Raw genomic sequence first — 14,212 nt, 5'->3', positions numbered from 1 at the left:
ATTTTTGAGAGAGAGACAGAGTGCAAGTGGGGAAGAGGCAGAGAGAGAGAGGGAGACACAGAATCCAAAGCAGGCTCCAAGCTCTGAGCTGTCGGCACAGAGAATGATGCGGGGCTCGAACTCATGGACGGTGAAATCATGACCTGAGCCAAAGTCAGACTCATAACTGACTGAGCCACCAAGAAGCCCCTATTTTTAGTTTCTTGAGGAACCTCCACACCGTTCTCCAGTCACCATAAGTTAGTTTTATCTGTCCTTGAACTTTATATAGATGTCATCATAATTGTTTTCTTTTGTGCTTAGGTTCTTTCACACAACATTATGTCTGTGAGATTCCATGTTGTTGCATATAACAATAGCTTGATCTTTTTCATTATTTTGTAATATTCTACTATTGATGGACATTTGCTTTTAAGTCATTGGTTATTATGACTAGAGTAACTATGAGCATACTTGTATATCTTTGAGGTGGACATATTTCTCTTGGGTATACACCTAGAAGTGGAATTGCAGGAATATAGAGGAGACTATGTCTGGAAGCTTCATCTTTAATAATTGAAAAAGAAACTGATGGTATGGGGGAAAAATACCTTCTACTGGCATCTGTTGTGTTAGATGACATTCTTAGAGAGTATTTTATAGCTGTAGTTGGTCAAATTGAACAGATGTATTTCTAGGTAAATTCTCAAGGAGTGAGTGGGTAAAGTCAGAAGCACTTGAACTACCTCACTAATACATTGTATATGGGCCAATGAGAACTGTTTACAATATTTATTTGATTCTCTAGAAAATGCCAAAGTTTAAAATATTCTGTCATTAAAAATTCTTGGAAGTATGAGAGTGCTCCAATTAGATTCAACTATAAGATCTTTGATACAACACAAAGCCATCTATGGACCCCAAGTAATCACAGACAAGACCTTTCCACAGGGATATAAACAATGTTCTCAACTACCTTTTCTACTGGCCACTGTGGGATGTGGAACTTCCACTTGGAAGTCATCAGTGAGAATAAAAATATTTCCTTATTATTTCAACCATAGCACCCAACTTGAAATAAAATGTCTCTTCTCTTGCAGGGTTTTTCCTAGGTTTGAGTTAAAGTCGTTGTGTGGGGAATAAATCTGGTGCCAAGTACAAGCTAATAATTAAATTATACTTATCCTCTGGGGAAGCTGAAGTCTGATCAACTTCCTCCACACTGTAGAACTGTTTCTTTTTTCCCTTAAATGCCCTTCCCAGCCCTCCCCAGCTCGCCCTGCAACTACCACACAAATGATTTGTGTTTATTTTTTATGCCCTAGTCTCCTTTTACAAATCACTTTATTTTCTGTAAAACCCCTTTGTTATAGCAGATCTCTTAACTACCTTCCTACATCCCATTGGCATTAGATTAATTGTATAAAGGTTATCTTGGGGTTTTGTCTGGACTTAAAAAAAAAAAAAAGAAAGGAAAAAAAGCATCCTGGGAATAGTTCCAGGCTCTTTGATTAACTGGGCAGTTCTGGAACTTAAGTCTGCCTTTGCCTTTCCTCACTTGAATTACGGTATTTGTCATTGGCCTTCTCTATCTGGGTGTGCTGGTGAGAATTTCTGCTAATACAGGATGTTACACTTTGGATTCTCATGATGTTCCCTCTGAGGTCATTTTACCTTAACATATAAATCTTTATTTAGATTTCCTAATAAATGAAGGAGTCAATGTTAGAACTTTTCTAAAAAAAATTCTATGGAGTCCTTATCATAGAGACCAGTGTGGCCTTTAAATCTTTTCCTTTGGAGCGCCTTAACATCTGTCAGTCCAGTTTAACTTTGTTTCCAAGGAGCTTGGATCAGAGCAGATTATTTTATTCACTAGGTAGGCAACCACTCTTCAAGACTGTCAAATTTTTCCTATCTTGGAATCTACATGCACAATTCAGAAAACTATGATGACTATAATTTTATTCAAATGGGTCAGAAGTGTGGGGCTGCTTGAAAGACACCATCAAAGTGAGCCCTGTCAACATGCTGATTACAAAGCCTCCTCAGCTCTACCTTCATGAGGTGGGCCAAGAGTTGCTTCTTGCTACGTGGTCTGCTGCATACCCTGCCACTAAAAGAAAAGCAGAGAAGGAACCAACATTCATTAAACACCACATGCCAAGCACTCTGGAAACATTTTACATGGGTTAGCTGAAAATTCATGATTATAGGAGGGGAGTGAAATAACTCTTCATAATGATAAAAATGGGGAATTCTTTAACCACAGGTGTTACGGATTTTACAGATTCTTGCCCAATCTAAGGGTACTTTCTTTGGGGATGACTGGAAGGAGTTGAGCAGCTGAGTTTAAAAGACTTTCCTTTCTTGAATAATTATTGGTTCAATTCGTGAATGTTTTTTCTCAATTGCTGCTTTCTGTACTTCTAGCCTGGCCCTGTGTCCGTCTTATTAAGTATTTAAAGCAACTTGTTCATAATTTACTTATCTGCTTCTATACCGCTATTTAGCTGCTACCCTGGGGATGGAGTTTCTCCTGGACGGCTGCTTCATTCTTATGTTGGCTCTTGTCCTGCTTAGGCTGTCTGCTCTTCTCATTTTTCCAGAATCTCCTGGCGGTACTCCTGGTTGGCTCCTGATTTTATACCTGCCAACTCTTGCTGACTCCTCCCACTTATCATTTCATCTACCAGTCCATTCTGGACTTGTTCCCCCTCAAACTGGTACCACATCATTTGTTTTCCCACTCTGTGTAACTCTATTCTTGACCTGACACATTGGACACAATTGACCAAGGCACATACTATTGTCCATATCTACTACATCTCTGCATTGTTAAATTGAATGGATCACATTGACCAAAAGTTATGACCAGGATGATTCTGGAAATTATTCTTTGCACTGGTCTATAGATCTAGTCTTACAAATAAAATCAAAGAGTACTCAAATGATTGATCCTGAAAACCAACAAAGAGTTGCAGGAGAATTGAAATCTGCTTATCAGTTTTTTGAGGAACGGCATCTAATGACTTATAATATCTCTAAAGTAAGGAACTATGTGTCAGAATAATTTCCTGATGTTGGATAAGTTTTGTAAGATACAAAAACAACTGGAAATCTCTGATTTTCTAACCACAGAATGGACTTAATATTAGTACTAGTTACCAGATATTTAGTTTAGATTTATTTCCTGATCTAATTATTTTTTTAAAAAATAGTCTTTTGTAAAAGTCTTGGAAATTCCTCTCTGAGAGGAGAATGGTTACAAGCTGATTAAATACTGAATAAATGCAGTTTGTCTCCAAAATTAATGTCATCAATTCTTTCCCTCCTATGTGCATGCCACACCTCTATCTGAAGATGGAATCTATTCCTCTATCATCTGGAATCTGGGCTTTGGACTGCTTTGACCAAAAAGAAAATGGCACAGCGTGAGCTTTGGGCCTGGTCTTTGTGAGAACCAGAAGTTTCTACTTTCTGCCTGTTAGAGCCCTGAGTTTCCATAACAGAAATCCAAGTTACTTTGCTGGAAAGAAAGACCACTCCAAGGATCATAGAAATCAATGCCAGCCATGTGATTAAGAAGCCATCTTGGACACCCCACCAGTTGAACCTGCACATGGCTCCAGTCTCAGCAACTTTATGAGTGGAACTGTATGAGAGACCGCAAGGGAAGTCTGCCCAGATGAACTCATTCAACTCACAAAAGTAGAAGAGATAATAAGTTGTCTTAAGCCACTAAGCATTGGTGTGGTTGATTACATAAAAGTAGATAACAGACAAATGAGTCCCAAAGTTTAGGATAAAGCAGGAGTCCAAACCAAGTGCTTCCCATCAAAAAATTTTTATCTCTGGGGGCACCTGGGTGGCTCAGTCAGTTAAGCAGCTGACTCAATTTTGGCTCAGGTCATGATCTCACAGTTCCTGAGCTCAAGCCCCAGTCAAGCTCTGCATTGACAAGGAAGAACCTACTTGGGATTTTCTCTTTCCCTCTCTCTCTTCCCCTACCCCACCTCTCTCTCTCTCCCTCTCTCTCTCCCCCTCTCTCTCTCTCTCTCTCTCAAAAATAAATAAATTAAAAATTTTTTATCTCTGGATTTCTCTCTCCACATTCAATCTAGTTGGCCTTTCTCCAGTTGTTTTATCCATAATGTTAGTAATGAATGTGAATAATAACTGTTAAACTTAAGCCTTATATATGTGAGTTGTATATATAAGTCTTAAAGTTTATAAATTTATTATATAAATACAACTCACAAAAGCTATTGGCACATCACAGTTGAGCTTGTAGAATTAATGGTGGGGAATCCCGATGGAGATCACCAAATTTTACATATCAATGATTTATTGGGCAACAAGGATACACCATCTGATACGTGCTCTTATTTTTTTTTTTTTTCCATAAGAGGATACCAACAGAAGCCATTCTATGGCCACTAAAAATATCCAACATGACAATTTGCTCTCTGGCTTCCTAGAGAAAATATCCTGCATGATAGTTTGTTATCTGGCTTCCAGGAGAAATTAATCCTCTGCCATAACTAAGACTATTCCAGCCCCCAGAAACTAGAAATATAAAACTACCTAGACCCACAGCTTGGGTTCTGAACAACACATCAATCTCCTGCTGAAACTCTCTGACTCTATTTCCTGATTTCAGCAACTGGACCTTTGATTTTCTCTTTGTGTCCAAAAATAGAGAGAAAATGGTATCTAAGAAAAAGAAGAGCCAAAAATATACTTCACGTTTACAACATACTAGGTATTTTTCTATGTGCTTCTAGGTCATCTCCTAATCCAGTGATACAGGGACTTCTCTTCTCCCCTGTTTTCTGAATTTCAGCAAATGCCCCACCCCTGTCCTGTGTCCATATGGTCACTTAATCCCTAATCGGAGACACATCTTTGATGCCTCTCTCTTCCTTTCATACTTTGAATCAACTCCATTGTTGAGTCCTATCATATCTATCTCTAAAATAACTGAATTTAACACTTTGGGTACATTTAAAAGATATTTTATGGTATGTGAATTACATCTCAATAAAGCTGTAATTTAAAAAGTTAAAAATATGTCTAGAATCTTTCCACCTGTCCTCATTACCACCATTATCATCCTTATTCACATCTCTGTCTTTCCTTCCCTGGATTACTGCAGCAGTTACTTCCTAACTGGTATCCTTGCTTCAGGTCTTGCCCACTGATGACCTATTTCCACATTGCACTCAGAATGATCCTCTGAAAACATAATCCCTAACATGCTACTTTCTTGTTCAAAACCCATCCAATGATTTCCCATCAGCCTGAGAATAAAAGCCTTCAAGATCCCCCATGATCTGGTCTTTCTTTCCAACATCATCTCTATTACTCCCCACTTGCTCCTTTCTTCCACCACACTGGCCTTCTTGCTCTTCCTAAAATGTGCTAAGTTCACTCTCATCTAAGAATTAATAGTCTTAGCATCGGTGTTCTCTCCTTCTGGGACATGCTCCCTTCAGCTCTTGCAGATTTCTGTTTAGTTCTTCTCATCAGAGACCTTCCAAGGGCATTCTGTGCGATGTCTCATCCAAACCTCCCATTATTCTTTATCTCTTTAACCTGCTTTATCTTCTCTCTACAGCACTCATCATTACATGACATCATATAACATTGTCATTTGTTCATAGCAATGTAATCTCCACGAGTAGAGAGGCCCTGTCTGTCTCCAGCATGTAAAATAGTATCTGGCACATAGCAGATGCTCGGTAAATATTGTGGAATACTGAATGAATGTGAATGATGAATTAAGGAATGAAGGCATAAATATTATTAAAAACCCCTCTTTGCTTAGTTTACCAGTTTTATTCTGTCTGGGAACACTCTCCTTATATTACAAAGAGTGACCTAGCATAACATACTTGTGTTCTGATTGGGTCTTATTCCCACCAAAGTTTTGTGGATTGCAAACATCCTAGCCACTTTGAAGATACCAGCAACCTCAATATGTCCCCCAAGATCTCTAATATGTCCCCCAAAAGAGGCCTAAAGTGCCCTCTTCCCACTGAAAGGACACTGAGACCAATGATCTCCAAGTCACAAAAACATTTTCCTATAATTATCAGTACTGAAGCCCAATAACATATTCTCCAATAACTATTTATTATATGTGGTTATATGGTAAGTCCTGTCCTGGACACTGAATATATAAAAATAAATACAGTAGAGTCACTTAGAAGGTCCTTTCAGTTTCCCTTGACTAAAATACATGGGTGTTTTGTTTTGTTTTGTTTTAATATTATTTATTGTCAAGTTGGCTAACATACAGTGTATACAGTGTGCTCTCGGTTTTGGGGGTAGATTCCCGTGAGTCATCGCTTACATACAACACGCAGTGCTCATCCCAACAAGTGCCCTCCTCAAAACCCATCACCCATTTTCCCCTCTCCCCCACACCCCAAAAACCCTCAGTTTGTTCTCTGTATTTAAGAGTCTCTTATGGTTTGCTTCCCTCTCTGTTTGTAACTAATTTTCCCCTTCCCTTCCGCCATAGTCTTCTGTTAAGTTCTCAAGTTCCACACATGAGAGAAAACATGTGATATCTGTCCTTCTCTGACTTATCTCACTTAGCATAATACCCTCCAGTTCCATCCATGCAAATAGCAGGATTTCATTCTTTCTCATTGTCAAGTAGTATTCCATTGTATATATAAAATGCATGGTTTAAAGAAGAAACTAACCTAATTTTCCCATAACACATTATTTTTTAATTTCAAAGAATGAACACATTTCTTATTCTCTACCCTGCTAAGAGCTACCTTAAGATCACTGCTTTCCACTAACAGTGTCTCTCTTAGTCCCTCTCCTTCTGCCCTCCTCTTACAGAGTATGTCCATTTTCTTTTTAGAGGTTAGCCCACTCAGTATATTCTTGTTCCCACCACTTCCAACTACCCCTCCATAGTTCCATCTCTGTAATTGTTATCACTAAATATGTCAAAAGAACATCTCCATTCTATGCCAAAGTTGTTTCCTTACCCATCACCAATGATCTTCTCTTCTGAGCTCTGTGCCACTTTCTGCACTCTCTTCCTCCTGGTGCTCTCTAAAGTATTTGACCCTGTTGACCTTTCCATCCTCCTCAGACTCCTATCTGCCTCATTAGAGCTGATCCTACCCCATTCTTATTTTCCCCTCCTCTCCTCCCTAGCAGTGACTCTCAGTCTCCCATATTCTGCCAAGGGAGAGTCCCCTAGGCTCTGCCTTTCAGCCACTATTCCCCTCTGATCTTTGTATTGGCATTCATGGCTTCAACTGTCACTTCTTTAGGGGGCCCCATAGGTCTACATCTTCAATCACAACCACAACCCTAAATTCTATTCCTATGGATCCGCATGCCTATTAAACATTTCCATCTGAATTCCATCAAACTCAGAATAACTAAAATAAAACATTATATTCCCATTCTAAAATCAATTATCTTTCTTATTTTTCTAATTCCAATAAAATTGCTTTCTAATACCATAAAATTCTGGTATTTTATGATACCACCACTGTCTAATCATTTTCAACTCCTCTCTCCCTCTCTCTCTCTCCCCTTTGTTCCTCCAAACAGGTCAGTTTTCAAGTTTTGTTGATTTCCTTTGCAGATTGCCTATCCATGTTCTATTCTGTTCATTATACTTGTCACTGCTTTGATACTTCCTTTAGTATCTCCTACCTGGACTCTTCAAATAGCCTCACAAATGTCTTCAGGTTCTCTTCAATCCATTCTTTAGTTAGCTTCCAAAACCTCCAATGGCTTATCATTCCCTGCTGAACAGACTCTAATTCCTTAGAGTGGAATTTAAGACACTATTATTTCTCCATGTAGCACCTTACCCTCCATCAAAAGTGGACATTCACTTTTTTCCCCGAATACACCTTTTGCCTGAGCACTTTCATATCTTTCTTAATCCTCTTCTATGCACCTAGACTAACTTTTCCCCATTTCCTTTTCATAAAATCTTACTCTTTTATGCCCAAACCAAAGGATGCATCCTCTGTCAAACCTTCTATGACTAATCTCTGTCAAAAGAAATCTCTTTCCTCTTACCTCTATAATGTATTGCTTGCACTTTGTTTTAAAAATTATTGATATTTGTGTGTAGTTTACATCCTAACTATACTTTAAACTCCTTAAAAATAGGGATGACTTCTCTAGCGGATTATTATTCTCAAATATTCACTGCCTTCTTTGTAGGAGAATTATTCTTGTCTGCCCCTCGTGGGAGGTTTCACTACATGACTAGCTTTGGCCAATTAAATTTGGTCACTTTATATATGCCACCTCTGGTCCCTGGCATGTTTCTCTTTTGTCCCCCTGCCGCAAGACAGGCTTATCCCAATTAGTGGCTGCTCCTTCTGCCCAGATCCTAGAATGAAAAAGATGGAAAACAGCTACAACACTCACAGTGGACTTTAACATGGATGAGAAATGAACTATTTGTTGTAAATTACTGGAATCTGGGGCTTGTTTGTTAAGGCAGCATAACTTAACCTAAACTGAACTGACCTCCTATCCAATTCAACAAATATCCAGTCATCCATCCCACAACACTGAGAACAGACTCTATGCCAAACTTCTTTAAGCACCATGGAACATACAAAAATTTCTAAAGCATTATGTCTGTCTTCAATTGTCTTAGTTTTGGATAGTAAGATATGTTCTCAAGTTGCTACAATACAATGCAAAATGTCATAAACCTATCTGAAAGCTTGCAAAAAAGAGCTACTATTGTTTCAGAAAAGAAGGAAGTTACATCACACTGGAGGAATCACAAAGAGTTGCATGAAGGAAGTATTGCTTGTATCTTGCAGTACAACTGGCACATAGTAGGTATTAGATAGAGAAATAAATGGACAGCTAGCTGTCATCAATAAAGGCTGATAATTCTGTGGTAACGGAACCACATCAGGGCAAGTGAAATGTTCCAGGGTAAAAGATAATGGCACTTACGAACTTGTGAGTGGGTGAATTTGCTTTAACTAGATCCTCTGATGAAAGAAATCTTACTCATCGACGCTGGCATCTTTTAAGCTCCAATTATTTCTAGTTAGTCATGTGGCTTTTCATATGATCTGCTGCTTTTGGCAAGCTGCTTAAGCAAGATTATCTCACAGTCAGCAACCAAAGACTTCCTATTTTCAGTTTTATCCTTGTTGGGAACCATCAAGCAGAACCTTTGGGGCTGATACTTCTGACTTCATCAGGGCTAGGAGAACTCAGTCCAGGATCAGCAAGGCATGTACAATTACCCAAAGCAGACAAGGATGCCCACCTTAAATAGCCTAGAGTTGACTTTTAAAAAGAAATCTTTTCCTCCCTAACTCTCACTCATGCATCTAGAATGATTCAAATGATGAGTGCCCTTTTCCTGGGTTCATAAACTACAAATTCAGGAACTGGCTAAATAGCTTCATCATGCACCCAGTGCCACAGACAGGAAAATGTTTCATGCAGGAGGACAAAGAGGGCATAAACCAACTCTTGTCCTAGCTTTCCCTTAGTCAGATGGAACCGTAAGCAAAAATTATCTTTAAATTCTTTTCAGCTCTGAAATTCTGTGAGTCTATGAAACTGCATATTTGTCTCTCAGAAGTGGGTAGCCTACTCTCACTGGACATGTTTCCAAATGGTAGCGGGAAGGAGGGTCTTTACCCTGCACTCTCATGGTTTTCCTAACAGAGCAGGGTCAGCAGGTGTTGTGGAATGCTAGCTCCAGCTCCATTTACCCCAGGATGGCAATAGAAATCTCACATATCTACAGTTGAAGGCCAGTGCCCCACACTAACATAGTATCTTCGGATCATGCTAACACCATGTCAGATGTGTGAAAGTTGACTCTCCCCTTTCCAGGGAGAGGTCATTCTGTGAAGATAAAGTGAGTATGCCAAGTGTACTAAATCCCTGACAGAGTTTCTGAGAGAAGACTAACTTCATATCCTCTACAGTTCAAACCTGAGGTTAGCAACATAGTCATTTCCTGACTTTGGACAAGTTGCTCACTCTCTGTGTGCCTCAGTTTTCAGATCTAAATGTAATGGTGACCTTGCATGGCTGTAGTGAGGTTATTTTGCAGATGTGAAAGTTCCCAGGGCACAGCAGGCACTCATATGAATGTAATCTGTATTTATGTTCTTCCTCTCAGGACTACCCCTTAGCCCATTTCAGTTCCTACCTAGCATATTATTTTATTAGCTTTCCTTTTCTTTAACACTTGGTTAAATATTGCTCTCACTTATGTTTCATATATTTCACAGTAAGCTGAGAAAACACGTACATAAAAATGTAGACAATCCAACGTGAAAAAGAGTACCAAATCATCCAGTGTGGACTCATCATCTACTTTTAGCCTTACCAACAAAACTTGAGATCTCTTATCATCCACAAAAATTCCTTTGGCCCATAACAACCTTAGTTTTAAAATTTCTTAAATTCTAGCACAGAGTTATCTCCTGGCTCATTCCCAATAATTGCCCAGAAGCTGCCAATCTGGAAGCAGGCGGTCTTACCTTGCCTAACTCTCTCCCAACTGCCCAAATGACTCAAATTCCTGTATCCACCCAATGTTCAACTTGGCCTCCACCAACAAACTACTTTTCCCACTGCTGACTCGTTAACTCCCAAGAGTAACACCCACCATCCTTCTCCCAACTAAATGGAAAGAGGCTTCATACCCTTCATTTTTTCACTTTGTCTATTTATTTTAGTACCTCCAGGCATCATACTGGCTGTGTATTTTGCCACTTAACCAACCTTCAGTTTGCAGAGGAGAAAACGAAAGGACAGAAAGATGAACGATTTACTCAATGGCAAGAAGTTACCAGTAAAGGTCAGTGTTAGAACTGAGTTCCCTGCCTTTTCTTGATCTCATCCTTTCAGCTGATAGCAGGGCCCCTGGTGCAGGGAAGGCTCTTTGCAGGCATTTATTGAATAGGTGTTACATGAATGAATGTTCAGTGTCCTCCACTGTAGATTGAGGATGACACGAACTCTTTTCTGAAATAGGTGCAACCTATTGTTAATTTCAGCATAAAGTGTTGGAATATTATATAGGAGTCCAGATGTCTGTGTTTAGTTTCGCTGCTTCAGCTCTATAATACTTGGTAATGCACAGACAATACATACACACAATGATACAACCTGAAGATATTTCATAAGCTAAGACAGGAAACACACAAAACAGAAAGTTTGTTAGAGTATCGCTCTAAGACACGGCAGAGGAAGGAAAATGCTCACACCATAGATCACTGCAGTAAGATTATAATTTATTATGTGCTTTCACAAACCATAGTTGATTTAAGCCTTACGTCAACCTTATGGAAATGGTACGGGAGATATCATCTCTGGCCTTTGAAAAATTGAAAACTCAAAGAAGGTAAGTGAATTTTCCCAGGTAACAAACTTAGGAAACTAAAACCCAAAGCTAGAGCGCAGCTCTTCTTTTCCTAGGTAGAAGTAGTAATTCTTGGGCTAAAAGGCATTTAACCGTTGATGCTGAGTACAGTTTTTGTTAATTGGGTGTATTTTATCTTACCGCTTAAGAACCTTAAAGTCAAAACTAACTCACATTCATATTTGATTCCCTATATCTGAGCATGGTTTCCTTCATGAGGTAGAACCCCAATGATATTTAATAAAAAAATAGTATTTTGATGGATAAAAAAATAACATTTTTAACAAATAGCAGCCACATTTAGCAAGTTGGCGGTTCCAGGATATCTGACCGATTGCCTGTTGCATGACCCCAGGAAAATGAAAAGTGTATTTCTTAAAAACATGTCCTGTCAACTTGGCCCAAGCAAAAATTTTTATGGGGAAATTTGTTCATTTTGAGAGAAATTGTTGCAATTCTTTCTGAATGTGCCTCCTTGTCGTGTCCCCAAAATGTCTGTGATTTGCCAAATGATGAAAAATGTATTCTCTCCTAAACTCTAAGATTAGAAACTTTATTCAATCCCCTCGTATATTTTTCCCCTCATGCCCCTGTTGGAACACATTTCCCTGTTACCACTCAAGGCTTGGTTTCAGCCAAAAAGCTGCTTCTCATTTTTAGAATGCAGGACATGTTTAAATAAGAATCTTCATCATGCATGCATATAATATTTATGGAGTGTCCAGTGTGCACCATGCATTTATGCATTACCTCATTTAACTCTTAAATGATTTAACTCATTGTAAATCTCATTATCTCATGGGAATATCCCTCATATCACATAGGGAATATTATTATCCTTATTATACAGTTAAGGAGACTGAATCTTAGAGTTCACACAGCTAGTAAGCAGCAGAGATGAGATTCGACTCTAGGTCTCCCTTAAGTTGGAATTTAACAACTATACTCCACAGTTTCTGTCACTATCAATGGTAGCAGATGGACCTCACATTAGTGGAAGACAGTCCCCATTTCTTTTTGAATACCTGATAGACCAAGCTGTTGACTGAGGTAACAAATGCCTAAATCATTCACATACCTAATTTGTGACTATGTAAAGGCTTTTCACTTCAATAGTCTCTGTAAGAGTATACAAAACTACCATGAGATACCACCCTACACTCATCAAGATGGCTACTATAAAAACAAAACAAAACAAAGCACAAGTGTTGGTGAGGATGTGGAGTAATTGGAACACTTTTGCCTTGTTGGTGGGAATGTAAATGGTACAGACACTATGGAAAACAGAAAATTATAAATAGGATTACCATATGATCCAGGTATTCCACTTTTGAATACATACTCAAATGGATTGAAAGCAGCATCTCAAAGTAGTAATTTTACCCCCATGTTCACAGCAGCATTATTCATAGTAGCTAAACCTGGAAGCAACCCAAGTATCTACTGACAGATGAAAAAGAAAGGAGGGAAATTCTCTACAGTGGAGAGTCTGTTTCTTGGTTTGTCTTTCTCTTTCTTTTTTTGTTTGTTTTGTTTCTTAAATTCCATATACAAGTGAAATCATATGGTATTTGTCTTTCTTTGGCTGATTTATTTCACCTGGCATTATATTCTCTAGCTCCATCCATGTTGTTGCAAATGGCAAGATTTCATTCTCTTTTATGGCTGAATAGTATTCCCTATATTGGAATTAAAATTTAAAAACTTAATTTAAAAAAAAAGGAAGAAAGAAAATGCTTTTTAGGTGCCTAAATGCTAAGATTAAATTTTTTTGTAGAAATATAATTTTTCTCTTCTACTGATGTACTTGATATTTAATCTGGATTCTTACAGCTTAAAAAAAAAAGGAGGGAAATTCTGACACATGCTACAACACAGATGAACCTCAGGACATTATACTAAAGGAAAAAAACCAATCACAAAAAGACAGATACTATATGATTCCACTTATACGAGATACTCAGAGTGGTCAAAACTCTAGAAACAGAAAGTAGAACGGTGGTAGCCATGGACTAAGGGGGAGGGAAAATGCAAGTTATTGCTTAATGGGTATAGAGTTCCAATTTTACGAAATAAAAGTGTTCTGGAGATGGATGGTGGTGATGAATACCCAACATTATAAATATATTTAATACCACTGACCTATACACTTAAAAAGTTAAGATGGTAAATTTTATGTTATGCATCTTTTACCACAATAAAAAAACATTTGAGAAAAAATTACGTTAAAGGTGAGTAATTGTCAGTTCATGGTCAGTTTGAACAACCGATTCAAATGTGTTAGGCTGAAAAGGAGAAGAGTCATTTTCACACAATGAAAAATAAACAAGAACCCCAAGAGAGTCGTATTCAGAGAGGGGGGGGGTTGTTTCTTAGTTACCTGTAACAGATAATGTGGCTTGTGATTAAAAGGTAACCCAGATGTACAGGACCTCTGATTAAATAATTGTTTTGTGGTAAGGCAGTGGGAGGTCTGGCAGTCCGGATGGCTTGTTCATCACTATACGGAAGGCACTCTCTCAAGATCATGTAAACGAGACAAAGAGCTCTCTAGGAAGGTTACAACAAATGTGTGCCAGCCCTCTGAGTTCTCTGTCTGGGGTCATTTCACTTAAGATTCTGGGAAGTGTAAGATACATCAGGCGGGTGGTACTGCATCTCTAAGCTGCCAGCCTTTATTCCAGAGAAGAAATCCTTCCTGGATGACCACACTTTGAGGTAGAAAACAGTACGGCAGAGTCCAGACCTTTGCGTCGATTGTTTATTCAGAAAAAAAATCCCTAATAACCAACAGAGCAAAAATCGGATTTAGGAAGCTAA

Source organism: Felis catus, chromosome C1, assembly GCF_018350175.1.
Source record: "Felis catus isolate Fca126 chromosome C1, F.catus_Fca126_mat1.0, whole genome shotgun sequence".
Lineage (NCBI taxonomy): Eukaryota > Metazoa > Chordata > Mammalia > Carnivora > Felidae > Felis > Felis catus.
The sequence above is the reverse complement of the archived record's forward strand: the minus strand, read 5'-3'. Positions refer to the sequence as shown.